Source organism: Oncorhynchus mykiss, chromosome 23 (genome assembly GCF_013265735.2).
Source record: "Oncorhynchus mykiss isolate Arlee chromosome 23, USDA_OmykA_1.1, whole genome shotgun sequence".
In the NCBI taxonomy this organism is placed as follows: Eukaryota; Metazoa; Chordata; class Actinopteri; order Salmoniformes; family Salmonidae; genus Oncorhynchus; species Oncorhynchus mykiss.
In genome coordinates, this window is record NC_048587.1 from 19,871,417 (window position 1) to 19,890,711 (window position 19,295).

Here is a 19,295-nt window from a genome sequence, read left to right on the forward strand (position 1 = left end):
GGACATGAGGGGAAACACAGGGTTAAATACACAACATATAATGAATGGGATTGGAACCAGGTGTGTAAGAAGACCAGACAAAACCAATGGAAAATGAAACATAGATCAATGATGGCTAGAAGACTGGTGACGTCGACCGCCGAGCACCGCCCGAACAAGGAGAGGCATCGACTTCGGCAGAAGTCGTGACAACTATAGACATCAAGGAAGCCAGTCAGTTGATTATTGACAAGTTTTTCTAACACTTTGATAAACAGGGCAAAATAGAAATAGGCCTATAACAGTTAGGATCAGCTTGATCTCCCCTTTTAAACAAAGGATGATCCGTGGCTGCCTACTTAGCAATGGGAACCTCGCCAGAAAGGAGAGACAGGCTTGGCGATGATAGGGCCAGCAAACTTAGAGGAAGGTGTCTAAACTATCTGACCCAGATGTTTTTTGGGGGTCAAGTTTAAGGAGCTCATTTAGCACCTCGGACTCAGTGACTGCCTGCAGGGAGAAACTTTGTAGCGGGGCAGGGATAAAAGTGGGAGAAGCATTGGGGATAGTCACATTAGAAGGGGTGGGAGATGAGAAAATGTTGGACGGCAAGGAGACATGTCTGAGTCAAATAGGAATCCTGACTTGATGAAGTTGTGATTAAAGAGCTCAGCCATGTGCTTCTTGTCAGTAACAACCATATCATCAACATTAAGGGATGGGCAGCTGTGAGGAGTAGGGTTTATTCTCCAGGTCTTTAACCGTTTTCCAGAACTTCTTTGGGTTAGACCCACAGAGAGAGAACTGCTCCTTAAAGTAACTAACTTTGGCCCTCAAGATAATCTGAGTGCACTTATTTCTCATTTGCCTGATCGATAGCCAGTCAGCCTGAGTATGCGTGTGCCGAGCCTTTTGCCAAATGCAATTCTTGAGGTGGAGTAACTCTGCAAGATCCCGGTCGAACCAGCAGCTGAACCTATTTTTAATTCTCAATATAAAAAAAGAAGGTCCAAGCGTCTTCTACAGAGGGGATCGAGCTGATTCTATGCCATTTTACAGAAGCAAGTTGATGAAGGAATGCTTGCTCATTAAGATTTTTTAGCAAGCATCTATGACAAATTAGGACAGGTTGTTTCACTAAGCAGCCATTACAAACACAAGCTGTAAAACAGTGATCACTAAGGTCATTACAGAAAACACCAGACTGATACCTATCAGGAGTATTTGTGAGGATAACATCGAGGAGAGTAGCCTTTTCTGGGTGTTTGGAGTCATACCTTGTGGAATTGGTAATAATCTGAGAAAGATTTAGGGAGTCCCATTGCTTTAGGGCTTGGTCAGGTGGTTTAAGCATGTCCCAGTTTAGATCACGTAGCAATTTAGACTCAGTTTAAGGGGCCAGGAGAGAGCTTATTAGGGCAGGTATTGTATGGTACAGGCCGGTGCTGATGGAGGACGATAGCACCCAGCAACAGTGAACAAAGAGCTATTTGAAAGTGTAATGCTTAAAACCAGCAAATGAAATTGTTTGGGGACAGACTTGGTAATCCTTGGTAAAGATTGCCACTCCCCCACCTTTGGAAGATCTGTGTTGCCGAAAAAGGTTATAACCAGAAAGGTTAACAGCAGTATTCAAAACACTCTTCCTGAACAACTTCTCAGTAATGACCAACACATCTGGATTGGAGCTGTGAACCCACACTTTCAATTGATCCATTTTAGGTAATAAGCTTCTAGTGTTAACGTGCAGAAAACCCAGGCTTTTAACATCAATGGGACTGAAGTGGAGCAGGTCAAGAATATCAAGTCACTTGGTGTCCACATCACCAACAAACTATCATGGTTCAAACACACCACGACAGTTGTGAAGAGGGCACGACAACGCCTTTTCCCTTCAGGAGACTGAAAAGAATTGGCATGGGTCCACAGATCCTCAAAAAGTTCTGCACCATTGAGAGCTTCCTGACCGGTTTCATTACAGCCTGGTATGGCAACTGTTCTGCATCTGACCATAAGGCGCTACAGAGGGTAGTGCGTACGGCCCAGTACATCCCTGGGACCAAGCTTCCTGACATCTAGGACCTATATACTAGGCGGTGTCAGAGGAAGGCCCAAAAATTGTCAAAGACTCCAGTCACCCAAGTCATAGACTGTTCTCTCTGCTACCGCACGACAAGCAGGACCGCAGGGCCAAGTCTAACAGCATCTACCCCCAAGCCGTAAGTCTGCTGAACAACTAAACTAAATAAAATGGCCACCCGGAATATTTACATTGACCCCCCCTACTCCCTTTTATTTACACTGCTGCTACTCGCTGTATATTATCTATGCATAGTCACTTTACAAATGACCTCGATTAACCTGTACCCCCGCACATTGACATGGACTCTGTACCGGTACTCCCTGTATATAGCCTCGTTATTGTTATCTATATGTCTTGTGTTACTTTTTGATTGAATATTTTTTTTTACTTTAGTTTATTTCGTAAATATTTTCTTAACTCTATTTCTCAAACTGCATTGTTGGTTAAGGACTTGCAAGTAAGACTTTCACAGTAAGGTCTACACCTGTTGTATTCAGCATGTGACAAATAAAATTGTATTTTATTTTATTTGAATGGAAAATTCAAATGCTTATCTAAAAATGTTAAGTGTGCAGGCTACAGAGAGAAACAAAATGCTGCAGTTTGAGGCCATGTGACAAAAAGTGATGCGGGCACTGGAGATGGAGGTGTGTACTCGTGCTTCTGGGCAGGTGTAATCAAGTTGATGTTTGTATGTGTATGTTTTGTATTGTGTATAAAATATCAAATAAAATCTTCCAAAAATGAAAAAAAAAGAAATGTGGCTACTTACATGTTGTATCAACACACAGTACCATAGCAAACACTTTTTTGTTGATAGCTCTGCTTCCATGTGTCCATTTCCTCCTCTTTATCAGATAAGTCATACCCAGTAGGCAGACACCAGCAAGGTAATTGGAGGACTAAATTGTGGTCTGTAATGGCCTTTTTAACAGAGAGAGAGAGAGAGAAATAGATGCAGAGGAGGCTGACTGAACTCTTTCACATAGAAAGAACCTGGTGCTTTGGATTTACTGTCTTTGGGATTTCTCATCTTTCTGATGGTATGTCAATAGTATTCAATTATGGTCAAACTATTATAGTTATATTATAGTAAACTGTCATGATGTTCTGGTTCCTGAAGCTCATATTGCACAGAACGGGCCCGGCTTCACGAGGGGGCTAAAGGGGGCATAGCCCCCTCAGTTCAAAATTGAGCCCCCTCAGTTTAATTTTATTGTCCCTATATCAAAATAGCAAATAGTTTAAATGATTGAGCGACAGCTTGGCTCAAAAAAAATCTGCAACTCCAATGCGCTGTGTCAGCACAATGGACAGGGCACGGTGTGGTGTGTGTAAGGGGGCTATGGAAAGCAACTTGGCAGTCAAGTATGGTTCCTTTGGGTTTCCAAAAAAAGCGGGAAAATACGCTTTCAGCTCTTATCGCTGTGGTAGGCTAATTGAACAACATGATATGCCTGGTTTGGTCTTCATTTATAAGGGAGCGGTCAAGTTTACCTTTGAAGTTGCTTCACTCAATTCTGTCTCGGCGCCCCACCACTACCGAGTGTAGTTAGCTTCTTAGCAAACTGTAAAAAGCTTTAGTGTTATTAGCCGTAGCCTATTTAGCTAGCTCGAACCAGCTAATCTGTCACGATAGATATCAGAAATCTGCTTCGCCAAAGTACCCAAACAAAGGAGAAGAAGGACAGCGATGAGCAGCAGAAGCAGCATCAAACCACCGCCTAGCACAGCAGTGATGATGCTGCCGAGTTCAGCTAGTTCCGTGTGCAGAGCATACCCACCCCCACAAGTGCTGTCAGTATAATGGCTCCACAGCCACCTCCACCTCTGACTGTTCCTGAAACAGGGGAGCGAACCCAAGTTAACCTAGAATCCTACCATAGCCACAGGTTTTCCAGTTCTTTTTTCTCTCCAAAATCTTTAATTTAATAGCAACTGGTTCATAGGAAGAGAGTGGCTGGAATACTCGGTTACTGCAGATGTGGCATGCTTCCCATGTTGAAAATTCTGTGTTGGGTCCAATGCTAACACAGACAAGGCCTTGACCCAAGATGGGTATTCTACCTGGAAGAATGCTATTGATAGTACCAAAAGAGTTGATGCACCACCAACAGCTCCAAGCAAACGACAACGTTATGTAAGTAACAAATCTCCAGCAATACGTGGTGGACAGTACAGTAGGCCAGCAGGACATAGGAGAAGAGACTGAGTGTTCTTCAGCACTTTGGATGCGTCATTGGTGAAATGTCAGAACGATTCTGCGAACCCAAGAACCAACTGGTTGGACGCCCTGTGTGCCCTATTTTCCATTTTTCAGAAACGTGTTCAGTCAACAAAGAAGAAGCATGCTACACCCAAGGAAAGCTCACCTAATCCAACTGACATTTGAGGGGGATCTTACAAGAGGATTTCGGGGAGAATGGAATGATCGATTACTCAGGAAGGTCCACAGAGCATCAAGGAGGCTGCATTGAAAAGGTAAAATTGTTTCAATCTAGCTGGTTGGTTTTTATCAAAATCTTGGTTTATTGTGTAGGGCGCTGTCCACGGTTATGATAATGCACAGCTGAGATTTTGTGCCATCGAACCTGTCACTTCTTGGTCAAAAACATTTTAACTTTTATGTTTATAGTGGTATAGTGTGATATAAGCAAAATTCTATATATTCCAATGCAATAACCCAAATGACACCCCTGGGTATAACTACAAATCGGTATTTTTCATCATAGAAATAGATACATTCTATTATGGTTTTCTTGGTAGCCTATTGGTTATCGTTGCTGTAAATGGAACTGTACGTATTTATGATAGGCTGGCATTGCTTAAATGATTACGTGGGTCGAATTTGATTCACAGAAGTGTATTGTGCCATATCACAAAATGTTGCTTATCTCATGACCGAGCAGCATGATTTTCCATGTTTGAAGGGGGGGCTGTATAGGCCTATTTATTTGACAAGACAGCTATGCAAGGCTGCATCTCACTCTAGTTGGCTGTAGGCTATGTTTTGGTTATTTTGATCTCCATTCTGCTTTTGTTTACATCGTTTGTTTACTGTTAACCTCTATGGGATATGTGGGACGCTAGCGTCGGAAAATGCAGAGCGCCAAATTCAAATAAATTACTATAATATCAAACTTCCATTAAATCACACATGCAAGATAGCAAATTAAAGGTGGACTTGTTGTGAATCCAGCCAACATGTCAGATTTCAAAAAGGCTTTTCGGCGAAAGCAAACGATGCTATTATCTGAGGATAGCACCTCCGTAAACAAAGAGAGAAAAGCATATTTCAACCCTGCAGGCGCGACACAAAACGCAGAAATAAAGAATAATTCATGCCTTACCTTTGACGAGCTTCTTTTGTTGGCACTCCAATATGTCCCATAAACATCACAAATGGTCCTTTTGTTCGATTAATTCCGTCGATATATATCCAAAATGTCCATTTATTTGGCACGTTTGATCCAGAAAAACACTGGTTCAACGTGACTACAAAATATCTCAGAAGTTACCTGTAAGCTTTGCCAAAACATTTCAAACTACTTTTGTAATACAACTTTAGGTATTTTTTAACGTAAATAATCGATAAAATTGAAGACGGGATGATCTGTGTTCAATACAGGAAGAAATCAAACTGAAGCATGCTTTCTGGCCACGCGCCTCGATCTAACAGTACACTTCAAGTGACCCTCGTTCAAGATGGCCATACTTGTTCATTACACAAAGGAACAACCTCAACCAATTTCTAAAGACTGTTGACATCTAGTGGAAGCAATAGGAACTCGAAGAAGGTCCCTTAGAACTCTGGATTCCCAATGAAATCTCACTGAAAAGAGTGACCTCAAAAAAAAATAATCTGAATGGTTTGTCCTCTGGGTTTTGCCTGCTAAATAAGTTATGTTATACTCACAGACATGATTCAAACAGTTTTAGAAACTTCAGAGTGTTTCCATCCAAATCTACTAATAACATGCATATCCTATCTTCTGGGGATAAGTAGCAGGCAGGTGAATTTGGGCATGTTTTTCATCCGGACGTGAAAATACTGCCCCGTCACCAAGAAGTTAATGTAACTAGCCTAAATATAGATTGTGTCTTGCCTTTATCGATTTTGTTCACATTCATTCATTTGCTTTCGCAGTTGTGTCGGTATCCTAAGCTAAACTGCTATTCAGTATTTTTTTTTTTGCATGCATGCATGAATAACTATGCTACTACTTTCAGCATTTAGTTTGCATTATTTTGTTAAGACAGCTGTGTGTACGGCTGCATTCACATAGGCTGTTTGTAATAGTTGAACTGCCCTGTCTCTCTTGTAGCCTATATTCATTACTAAAAAGCCCTTGCTGTAGGGCACTGTCAATTCTGCTGATACAGTGCACTCAATAATTTGTTGTAAATGAGATTGTGTTCTCAGTCAACTTACCTGGTAAAAATAAAATGATATAAGCAGAATTCTGGCTCAGAACCACAATAAGTAGGTTTAAACACTGATTGAATCTCACTTGTTAGTGGCTTGCAGCTCATGGCATATTCCATATGCAAGCAATTCACTTAGATAAGGCAAAACGGAGTAATTCATATAACACAAATGTAAGTATTTTTTTATGTATATACATGTATTTTTTAGATAGCATCTCAAGAACATTTCATAGGAAACAGATGGGAAGGAAAGCAGATAATAGACAATGTGGCACAAGATGCCAGATAAAATGTTGGTCCGATTTTCTCATTCATCATCCATTTAATCACACTGTACCTGTAAGTGGCATCGCGGAAGGATGCACAAGCAATAATCAGGTGTGAAATAACAGCCATGGCGTTAGAAAGAGCCAGGGGGAAAGGCCTTACTCACATTGATTCATGAAACAAATGTATTTACATCCCCCATTCCTATGGCACTTTGGACTTTGTGTCCTTTTTCTTTTCAAATTCCATACAATTTCATCAATTCAACCTAAGTCACCCATATTGAACTACCAGTATGAGACGTTCAAATTCTAAAGTTCTATCATCAAGATGGCCATATGTGTCAATTATGGATACTACTACTAAGTAAAGACTAATGAAGCCTAAGGAAAGAAAAGGGGTGCAGATGATGCACATTTCTTGATGTCATTTCAGACGGAGAGTGTGGTGAGAGAGAAAAAAGCAGAGCTATAATAGAAGCATTTATTAATGACATCCCAGTCAGGGCAGATTGCAGCAATTCCATTTTCCGATGGTGCTCTTCGAAGTGCATCTTTTAAAAAATGCAATCAACAATACATAACACAGAATCACAGTCTTTGATAAATTTGTTCTCATCAATAGCAGATTATTATGAAATTACATACTCAGAGAAATCAGTGTGGCTTGCAGGCAGGCTATACGAGGCGTTTCAGAGGTCACCATTACAAAATCATGGCCCCCTCATCTTCTTTGATCAAACATCAACACTAAACGCTGTTGTGATTTGACTGGTGGTAAATTGTAAGTACCCGCTATTATGGATTTTTAATTTAAAATGTTGGAGAGTTTAAGATTTTGATATAACTTTTTTTTTCCTTGGGTGCTGTTAGCAGTCAGAATTACCAGCGCTGGGCTCAAGAAAATGAAACAAATGACTCACAGAAGTCAGTTTGGCTGTCTTTTTACATGAGACCTACCAAAATATGTTGTGTTCAATTTAAATGTAAATGAGCTGACAATGCTGTCATCTTCAAAATGGCACTTTCTTTGGATTCAAACACATTTAATTCATTTTCTATTATTTATTTTTCACACTATATCCTAATACCTTCCATATTGGAAAAAATAATGAATTAGTTGGATCTCACAGTATCCTATTAAGATGTCTACCACCTCACACATACTCCTTGTATTGGGAAAAACTGTTTGTCAGACTAAAGTGGTGTGCAGAGCACTATGACAAAACCATAGAAGGTAGGCTGTGCCTACGGAGATCTATGCCTGATTTAATCATCAAGCTCTTGATCAGGTGAGCTAGTTCAAGGCTAGAACAAAATGGTGAAACATCTGGGGATACCCGAGGAGAGGTTTGAGAGGCACTACAAAGGTAGTGCCTAAATATAAGGGAAGCTCATCATTTGACAAGAAAAAACATTTCACGGGAAAACAGTACAATATTTCCAGGTGGTTGTAATTGACAACAATGCATTTGTAATCATGTGTTCTAAATTCTTTACTCTGTGTTTAGGCTGTCCTTTAGACTTGTATGTCCCCTGCGTGAACAATAGAGGATTATACAGTGACACAGCATTCAAGGTTCTCTGATATTTTAGTTCATTCTGGAAGATTCATTTTATGATGTTCCAGTAAAGCCCATTTATCACAGTAAGAAAAGAGATGTCTTCATTTTTCTCTTGCATTGTTTTCACCAGAGAGAGAAGAGAACAAAGACCCCTTTACAAGGCTGGTCTGACCCATATTGGAGCGCTTTTATAATGCTGTTCTCTCCATGGTTGTTGTAAGCAACATCTTTTTCTCTCCCCTTTTTTTTTAATTGAAGAATGGCTTTGATTCATCTGCTAGACCTTCTCTTATCCTTCTCTCCCTCTTTCTGTCTTCCTATGTGGTTATCCAAACCTGTAAGACCACAACAACCAGATTCAAATGGTAAGCCAATTAATTAATCATACAAAAACACGTGAGCGCTCATACACACATGCGCTCATACACACATGCGCAAGTACACACACACACACACACACACACACACACACGTGTAAATCTACAAAGAACTCACACATTGTATAACATGCTGCTACAAGGTTAAATGTTTGCAATTTATATAGATATATATTTCTTTGGTAAAGCTCAAATTGGACTGGACTGTTAGGAGGAGGAGAAGGAGGAGGAGAAGGAGAAGGTATTGTACAGAACTGCCAGGCTTCTGTCCAAAAACATTTGTTGGTAATGATTAGACATAGAAGTTTGGCAAGCATTTCACAACAATAATTGTGCACTGGATTACAGGACCAATTTTACCACAGAAAGTATTTGGTGTAAGGGAAGAATTGTGAGCATACAAAAGTTAGAATTGGAAGAAAACAAAGGGCAATGCTCATTAGGCTGATCTACCTTGGAGGTCATGGCTTCCACACTGTGTCTGCATGGCCTCTCTATGTCCAGATTCTCTTGAATGCTGTTGACCTCTTCAATGACCATGTGGGACACTGTTGGAGAGCGACAGAAACAACACTGTTAATCATCTCCAAACCAGCATAAACATCGCGCATCGCAGTTTTCCTTTATCCGTGATTAATTGACACAGGGAATGGCGCTGCAATGGCTAGCAGCCGTTTTACGGGTTCCTGACCAATTCTGCTATTTTGTGTTTTTTTTTTTAGCTGATCTTAACTGTTTTAGTACATAATGTTTCCGCCATCGTTTTCTATGGCCGAAAATAGCTTCTGGACATCAGATCAGCAATCACTAACCTAGATTTGAATGAGGATTTCTACTTCAACGAGTCGGAATCACAGCACACGCTCACCCCGGACCAGGCCGTAATGCCCAAGACCGGGAAAATGCGGCTTAAACGAAGCCATGGGGGGGGGCACAGCCCCCATACCACTAGAGGGATATCTTCTACCATCAACTTACCATGCTGAGACAAGGCCGAGTATAGCCCACAAAGATCTCCGCCACGGCACAACCCAAGGGGGGGGCGCCAACCCAGACAGGAAGATCACGTCAGTGACTCAACCCACTCAAGTGACGCACCCCTCCTAGGGACGGCATGAAAGAGCACCAGTAAGCCAGTGACTCAGCCCCTGTAATAGCGTTAGAGGCAGAGAATCCCAGTGGAAAGAGGGGAACCGGCCAGGCAGAGACAGCAAGGGCGGTTCGTTGCTCCAGAGTCTTTCCGTTCACCTTCACACTCCTGGGCCAGACTACACTCTATCATATGACCCACTGAAGAGATGAGTCTTCAGCCAGTGTAGGGAGGTTGGCACTGGAGTAATTTGATAATTTTTTTTTGGTTCTAGTCAGGATTCTAGCAGCCGTATTTAGCACTAACTGAAGTTTATTTAGTGCTTTATCCGGGAAGCCGGAAAGTAGAGCATTGCAGTAGTCTAACATAGAAGTAACAAAAGCATGGATACATTTTTCTGCATCATTTTTGGACATAATGTTTCAGATTTTTGCAATGTTACCTAGATGGAAAAATCTGTCTTTGAAACAGTCTTGATATGTTCGTTAAAAGAGAGATCAGGGTCCAGAGTAACGCCGTACAGTACACTATATATACAAAGGTATGTGGACACCCTTTTCAAATTAGTGGATTTGGCTATTTCAGCTACACCTGTTGCTGACAGTTGTATAAAATAGAGCACACCACCATGCAATCTCCATAGACAAACATCGGCAGTAAAATGGCCTTACTAAGGAGCTCCGTGACTTTCAATGTGCCACCGTCATAGGATGCCACCTATCCAGCAAGTCAGTTTGTCAAATTTCTGCCCTGGTCAACTGTAAGTGCTGTTATTGTGACGTGGAAATGCATAAGAGCAACAACGGCTCAGCTGCAAAGTGATAGGCCACACAACCTCACACAACAGGTGTCCTGTTGAGCTGAGTGCTGAAGCGTGTAGCGCGTAAAAATAGTCTGTCCTCGTTTGCAACACATACTACCGATTCCAAATTGCCTCTGTAAGCAACGTCAGCACAAGAACTGCTCGTTGGGAGCTTCATGAAATGGGTTTCCATGGCTGAACAGACGCACTCAAGCCTAAGATCACCATATGTAATGTCAAGCGTTGACTGGAGTGGTGCAAAGCTAGCCGCCATTGGACTCTGGAGCAAGTGGAAACACGTTCTCTGGAGTGATGAATCACGCTTCACCATCTGGCAGTACAAGGAGAATGCCCCAAATGAATAGGGACAACTGTATAGCTTGGTGGAGAAGGAATAATGGTCTGTTTTTCATGGTTCAGGCTAGGCCCCTTAGTTCCAGTGAATGGAAAGTTTAATGCTACAGCATACAATGGCATTCTAGATGATTCTGTGCTTCTAACTTTGTGGGGAAGGCCCTTTCCTGTTTCAGCATGACAATGCCCCTGTGGACAAATCGAGGTCCATACAAAAATGGTTTGTCAAGATCGGCGTGGAAGAACTTGACTGGCCTGCACAGATCCTTGACCTCAACCCCATGAAACACATTTGGGATGAACTGGAACGCTGACTGCGAGCCAGGCCTAATCGCCCAACATCATGGCCTGACCTCACTAATGAATGGAAGCAAGTCGGTACAGCAATGTAGTGGAAAACCTTCCCAGAAGAGTGAAGGCTGATATAGCAGCAAAGGGGGGGAACAACTCCAAATTAATGCCCATGATTTTGGAATGAGATGTTTGACGAGCAGGTGTGAGCAAAACCTTTAAACAGGTTAACTTTCACAAGACCGCATGGTGGCCCGACGGAGCTCTAGTGGAGAGGGTCGAGAGCTTCAAGTTCTGCGGTGTCCACATCACCAAGGATCTATCATGGTCCACACACACCAACACAGTCATGATGAGGGCACGACAACACCTCTTCCCCCTCAGGAGGTTGAAAGGATTTGTTATGGGACCTCAGATCCTCAAAACTTTCTACAGCTACACCTTTGAGAGCATCTTGACCTGCTGCATCACCGATTGCTATGGCAACTGCTTGCCATCCGCAAGGCGCTACAGAGGGTAGTGCTACGGCCCAGTACATCACTGGGGCCGAGCTCCCTGCCATTCAGGACCTTTATACCAGTGATGAAAAGTACTTAAGTAGAAATACTTTAAAGTACTACTTAAGTGTATTTTTTAGTATCTGTACATTCCTTTACTATTTCTATTTTTGACAACTTTTACTTTTCCTCCACTTCATTCCTAAAGAAAACATGTACTTTGTACTCCATACATTATCCCTGACAGCCAAAAGTACTCGTTACATTTAAAATGCTCAGGCAGGACAGCAATTCATGCATCTACTGTATCAAGTCCTATTCATGCATCTATCAATATAACGCTTTGTCATCCCTACAGCCTCTTATCTGGCGGACTCACTAAACACAACTAGTGTGTTGGTAAATTATGTCAAAGGGTTGGAATATGCCCCTGTCTGTCCGTAAAAATAAAAAATTAAACAATTGCGCGGTCTTGTTTGCTTTAATGTTAGGAATTTGATCTATAGAATTTACTTTTACTTTGTAGTTTTACTCAAGTATGACAATGTAGTACTTTTTACACCACTGCTCTATACAAGGCAGTGTCAGGGGAAGGCCCAAAAAATGGTCAAACCACCCAAGTCATAGGCTGTTCTCTCTGCTACCGCAACAAGTCCGGAAACAACCGGACACTGAACAGCCTCTAACCCCAAGCCATGAGACTCCTAAATAGTTACCCAGACTATCCTCTTTCAGACTTTTTGCAGAAAATCTTTTGACTCATCACACACGCTGCCTGCTACTGTTTATTATCTGCCACTTGATTCCAAGTTATATGTACTGTATCTACATCAATTACCCCGTACCCCCATACATCACCTCGGAACTCTGGTATCCCATGTACAATACCAGTCAAAAGTCTGGACACACCTACTCATTCAAGGGTTTTTCTTTATATTTACTATTTTCTACATCAAAACTATGAAATAACACATGTGGATCATGTAGTAACCAAAACAAGTGTTAAAAACCTCTAAATATATTTGATATTTGATATTCTTCAAAGTAGCCATCCTTTGCCTTGATGGCAGCTTTGCACACTCTTGGCATTTCTCAACCATATTCATGAGGAATGCTTTTCCAACAGTCTTGAAGGAGTTCCCACATATGCTGAGCCCTTGGTGGCTGCTTTTCCTTCACTCTGCGGACCAACTCATCCTAAACCATCTCAATTGGGTTGAGGTCGGTGGATTGTGGAGGCCAAGTCATCTGATGCAGCACTCCATCACTCTCCTTGGTCAAATAGCCGTTACACAGCCTGGAGGTGTGTTTTGGGTCAATGTCCTGTTGAAAAACAAATTATTATTATTAAGCGCAAACCAGATGGGATGGCGTATCGCTGCAGAATGCTGTGGTAGCCATACTGGTTAAGTGTGCCTTAAATTCTAAATACATCACAGACAGTGTCACCAACTCACCACCACACAAGCAGAGATCATCCGTTCACCTGCTTTGCGTCTCACAAAGACACGGCGGATGGATCAAAAATCTCAAATATTATTTGTTTCTTGGCCAAACAAGTTTATTCTTCTTATTGGTGTCCTTTAGTAGTGGTTTCTCTGCAGCAATTCGACCATGAAGGCCTGATTCATGCAGTCTCCTCTGAACAGTTGATGTTGAGATGTGTCTGTTACTTGAACTCTGTGAAGCATTTGTTTGGGCTGCAATCTGAGGTGTAGTTAACTCAAATGAACTTATCCTCTGCAGCAGAGGTAACTCTGGGTCTTCCTTTCCTCATGAGAGCCAGTTTCATCATAGCGCTTGATGGTTTTTGCTAGCGCACTTGAAGAAACTTTCAAAGGTCTTGAAATGTTCCGGATTTGTTCATTGTTTTATTTGACCTTTATTTAACTAGGCAAGTCAGTTAAGAACAAATTCTAATTTTCAATGACGGCCTAGAAACAGTGGGTTAACTGCCTTGTTCAGGGGCAGAACCACAGATGTTTACCTTGTCAGCTCAGGGATTTAATCTTGCAACCTTTTGATCTTGCAACCTGCCGCCCGGATTGACTGACCTTCATGTCTTAAAGTAATGATGGACTGTCATTTATCTTTGCTTATTTGAGCTGTTCTTGCCATAATATGGACTTGGTCTTTTACAAAATAGTGCTATCTTCAGTATACCACCCCTACCTTGTCACAACACAACTGATTGTCTGAAACGCATTAAGAAGGAAAGAAATTCCACAAATGTATTTTTAACAAGGTACACATGTTAATTCCAGTTTATCTCATGAAGCTGTCATCAAGGCAAAGGGTGGCTACTTTGAAGAATCTCAAATCTCAAATATACTTGTATTTGTTTAACACTTTTTTGGTTACTACATGAGTCCATATGTGTTATTTCATCGTTTTGATGTCTTCACTATTATTCTACAATGTAGAAAATAGTAAAAATAAAGAAAAACCCTTGAATGTGTGTCCAAACTTTTGACTGGTACTGTATATAGCCAAGTTATCGTTACTCATTATGTATTTATTATTTATTCTATTGTTAATAGTTTTAGTTATCTATTATTTCTCTATTTTCTTCTCTTTGCATTGTTGGGAAGGGCCCGTAAGTAAACATTTCACTGTTAATGTACGAAGCATGTGACGAGAACAATTTGATTGAATTGAAGCCCAAGAACTACATCTATTTTTTTATTTTGATCAATAGCAGAGTTACACTACAGCGGTAGGCCTACAGTAGCTTGGTTGTTGGCATACTGTAGACAACACAAATGTTGCCATGTTGTCTGATCCTAAGGTTCACCTTATTGGAACTCATCTCTTTATGTTTCAATCTTGAATATCATACAGATACAAATTTTTTTTTACATGTCTTTGGTTGGTCATGTTCAGTTGCTTTCACAAATAGCTTTACATCTCAAGGACAGAGGTAACGCTGAAGGATGAGACGACTAGGACTTTTACGCTTTGTGCACTTCTTATGAGCTCTTTACAAAACAAGCAGAAACACGAGCATTTCTGTAGGCTCGCTTACTGTGAAATCTCAAACTTTACTAAGAAAGTACTTGACAAACTTGACAATATAAGTACGTGTGTTTGCATTTTTCTGTTCTGTCAAAGCTTTGCCGTGAACCACATATGTTCTCTTTTCAATTGAAAAGCTGAACTAATATTACCACTGCGACTGAGGTGTTAACTATTCTGCTTTCTGTGAAAGCCACAACATCAGCGGAACTACGGAACTACACATCTGAGACTACTTGAGACCACTATACAAAAGGTCAAAGAAAACAACCTCCCTGCAACAACGGGTGCATTTTATTACAACGTAATTAATGTCATTGTGTGATCAAGGTCAGAAAGGCAAATTATTATAGAAACATAATAGATTTTATCACCAGAATGGTTCTAAACTGTTGATGGAAAACAAAGGACAAGAGATTGAATCTATGATGAATTATTCAAGTCATTTAGGGAACATTTTTTAGACCCTGATGTTAGACTTTTTAAAACATTGAAGTATAAAATCTCACTTTAGCCAGTTAGAGTTGTTGTAAAAACAGAAACATTCAGAGACACACTTAATACTATAAACATTGACATAATGTGCAGGCGTAATCACAAACCCCAGTGAACGAGTCTTACTGCCACTTAACTAATTAAACATTGTGGTCGAAGGGGAAAAATAGGAATTAAGGCCGTTAACACGGGCCGTTCCCTTCCCAATGACACCTAAATTAAAACTTGATGAACGTCTGTGCCTGCGATATCAAAGTTCCTCCTGCAACCTCTCCACGTCATTCATTCAACAGCACTTAGCTGCCAGTTTCATCCCAGCCTCTCTCTTGCTCTTCTCTTTCACAGATTCCATAATGCCCAACTCAATCAACGCCAGAAAAGGACGTCTTGAACTAAATTATACGTTAATTATAATTTCTGGTAGACATGGTAAATAAACAGGCCTGGAAGTGTACAAGTGCGGGGTGACAGGGGTTCTGACACGTCAGATTTGGCAGTCTTAATTGTAAGTTTCGGCCTCACCATCATCAGTCCCGTCTTTTTTTTTCTCCCCTCTTTTCCCTCCTATCGGGGAAGACAGTGATTACCCCTGTGCCGACGCGCTGCATAATGGTATCAGCGCAGACAGAGAAGTGAATTAAATTGTATCTGCAGCCGTACGGAATCCTTGATGAGGGGGCAGATGCCTTTGTGGTGTTATCATTATAGTACAATGGTCATGTTGTCATCAACCTTGCCATCGTCAATTGAAAAGACATGATTGTGTGTTGGGGGCTTTTTTTCTCTCCCTCTGTAGCCCCGGTGTTTCGTCGTGAATAGGAGCAATTTTCTAAGAGCTATGAAATCACGTAATAGGTCCTAATATGCAGCTGCTTGGCATAGCAAGGCAGCCTCTTAAAGTGGAAGTCAAACACAATATGTGTTTTTTTTTACTGGAGAAAACACTGGATGTATGAGCAAAGGCCACATTTATTCAGATAAAAATCCCTCGACTGTAACGATTACAAAGAACTATTTCAAATATCTTCGATATTTTTCTAAAATTCCAGAGATCAAAATCACGGGCTTGAGTGATGCATTTTTTGGTTTTAAGAAAAACTGCCCCTGCAAAATAACACAGAAATACATTGTATTTCAAGCACATTTGTATGTGTATGTGAAAAAAGGAAAAGTAAAAGCCACAAGGAGAAGTGGCTTAGTGCTTTAGGTGTCATTTTGCATTCTGAACACTAACATCTACAAAAGAGAATCCAGTTAGTGTATGTTTCTCTATTAAACTAAAGATGAATACGTTTTGCATTGACAAAAGGGGCAGCAAGAGTAAATAACTGTGCTAGGGTGTGCTTTTTACCAAAGGTAAACGTCAAACATACACAGTTCATAGCGAGTCCAGGTTTCAAAGGTCACAGCAGCAGAGATTGTGTGGTTGATAGTTGGCATAGTTGGCAGAGAATGCTATCAGTAAACACTACACAACAGAACTGAATGTGTTAACAGTCACAACATTCCCTCCTATACAATCACGGACTAGTTTCCAATATGATGCAAATGTTGCCAGGGGGGAAACAATATCAGTCTGATATGTAAGAATGCCGTGTTAATATTAGCTCAATCATCTTTGTCAATCATTTTTAAGACTGCCTCGTCTCTTGCTGCCGGCATCCGTCGACACCGATACGACCAAAAGCACAAAAGAGAACAAAAAACACTGACAATATCTCTTTTTCATTTTCATTAGTGACCTACTTTCACTGAGCCAGTCAATGCAAGATCAGACTCCACTTAAACTCATTCTGAGTTAGATATTCAGAGGGAGAGAAGCTGAGGTCATGAGGATGATGGGCTATGTAATAAATCTTCCCAATTTGAATGAACCTTATGTGAACCTTAACAAGTTCTATATGAACCGCTGCCGTATGGCTTTAAAGTGAAATGAGAAAAGCAATATCATCCAAAGTCAAGACTACATTGATGGTCCTAAGGCACAATGCATACGCTCTTAGAAAAAAAAGCTGCTTTCTAGAAACTTATGGGTTCGTCAGATGTCCCCATAGGAGAACCCTTTCAATAACCCTTTTTGGCTGCAGGTAGAAAGAACCCTTTTGGTTCCAGGTAGAACCCTTTCGATAGAGGGTTCTACATGGAATCCAAAAGGGTTCCAACTGGAAGCAAAAAGGGTTCTACCCTTGAAGTATTTCAAATGTATTTATTTTTTAAATTGAGGATAACTCTGACTTACATGTAACATTATCAGCATTGGTTGCTTAGTAGGTACCCTACTGTGAAGCACTGTGCAGTCATATTTCAATCTACACACCAGCTCAAGTACTATTTCCTTTAGGGTACAACATTCAGGTCACATGTGCTTACTCAACACTACTGCTCTAACACATGTTGGCTAGCACCCTACCCCCAAACTCATCCTCTCTCTGAATGCAGTGATTCATTTTTGCTGGGATTTCACACTCATAAAACATATAATAAAAAGTAATAATAAAATAAGCAGTAGGCTGTGTAAGTGCAATTTCATAGTTAAAGTACAAGCGTTAAAGTGCAGAATTGCATTCGGAATAAAATTATGCTTGGCCCTATTTTTGTTTTTACCTTAGGTAGTTTGTACCTGCAGCCAGAGAGAAGGAGCTGGAATTTGGGGTTGAGTGGGTGAATAATGGGGTGAATAATGTGCATTCACCGTGTTCCAAATAGGTGATTCAGAGGGCACCTCAGACAGACTACATTGACATCATACGTTCAGTTGGGGTAAAAATATTTCAAAGTAGTAGCTAGTATGTATGTGTATATATACAATATAATTAATAAAATATTTAACCAGTCGCCTTCCTCAATTTAAGTGGATGATGACGCAATCTTTGCAAGATGGAGGGAATCTGATTTCATTGGTCCACAACGCAAGGCTCAGTAATTTCATTCAGGGTAAGTGGAGTTAGCCTACCACGGAGCAGGTTAGTTCTGAAAGATGTGGAATGTTGTCCAACTCCTCTTCAATGGCTGTGCGAAGTTGCCGGATATTGGTGGGAACTGGAACACGCTGTTGTACACATCAATCCAGAGCATCCCAAACATGCTCAATGGGTCTGCTGAGTATGCAGGCCATGGAAAAACGAGGACATTTTCAGCTTCCAGGAATGGTGTACAGAACCTTGCGAAATGGGGCCATGCATTATCCTGCTGAAACGAGGCCATGCATTATCCTGCTGAAACATGAGTTGATGGCGGTGGATGAACGGCACGACAATGCCTCAGGATCTAATCACGGTTTCTCTGTGCATTCAAATTGCCATCAATAAAATGCAATTGTGTTTGTTGTCCGTAGATTATGCCTACACATACCATAACTGCACGACCACAAAGCACTCTGTTCACAATGTTGACATTAGCAAACCGCTCACCCACTGGATGCCATAGAGTTGAAATAGGGATTAATCTGTGAAGAGCAGACTTCAGCAGCGTGCCAGTATCCATCGAAGGTGAATATTTGCCCACCGAAGTCAGTTACAACATCAAACTGTAGTCAGGTCAAGACCCTGGTGAAGATCACACGCAGGCAGATGAGAATCCCTGAGATGATTTCTGACAGTTTGTGGAGAAATTCTTTGGTTGTGCAAACCCAGTTTCATCAGCTGTCCGGGTGGCTGGTCTCAGACGATCCAGCAGGTTAAGAAGCTTGAGGTCCTGGGCTGGCGTGGTTACAGGTTGTCTGTCTGCTGTTGTGAGGCCGGTAGGATCTGGTTTATGGTAAAGAAATTAACATTAAATTCTCTGGCAACAGATCTGGTGGACATTGCTGTAGTCAGCATGCCAATTGCACGCTCCCTCAAAACCTGAGACATCTGTGGCATTGTGTTGTGGGACAAAACTGGACATTTTGGAGTGGCCTATTATTGTCCCCAGCACAAGGGGCACCTGTGTAATGATCATTCTGTTTAATCAGCTACTTGATATGCCACACCTGTCAGGTGGAATGATTATCTTGGCAAATGAGAAATACTCACTAAAAGGGATGTAAACAAATTTGTGAACAAAATTTGAGAT

The 19,295-nt window shown here is 41.2% G+C and overlaps 1 long non-coding RNA gene across 1 annotated transcript; it reads right to left on the reverse strand.

Moving 5' to 3' along the window:
• Positions 1 to 7,604: 7,604 nt before the first annotated feature.
• Positions 7,605 to 9,735, reverse strand: LOC110503056. The gene is made up of 3 exons (XR_005039163.1): positions 9,677 to 9,735; positions 9,152 to 9,246; positions 7,605 to 8,656 (listed from the first exon to the last, which is right to left on the reverse strand). It is a non-coding gene; the product is annotated as an uncharacterized LOC110503056 (long non-coding RNA).
• Positions 9,736 to 19,295: the final 9,560 nt, after the last annotated feature.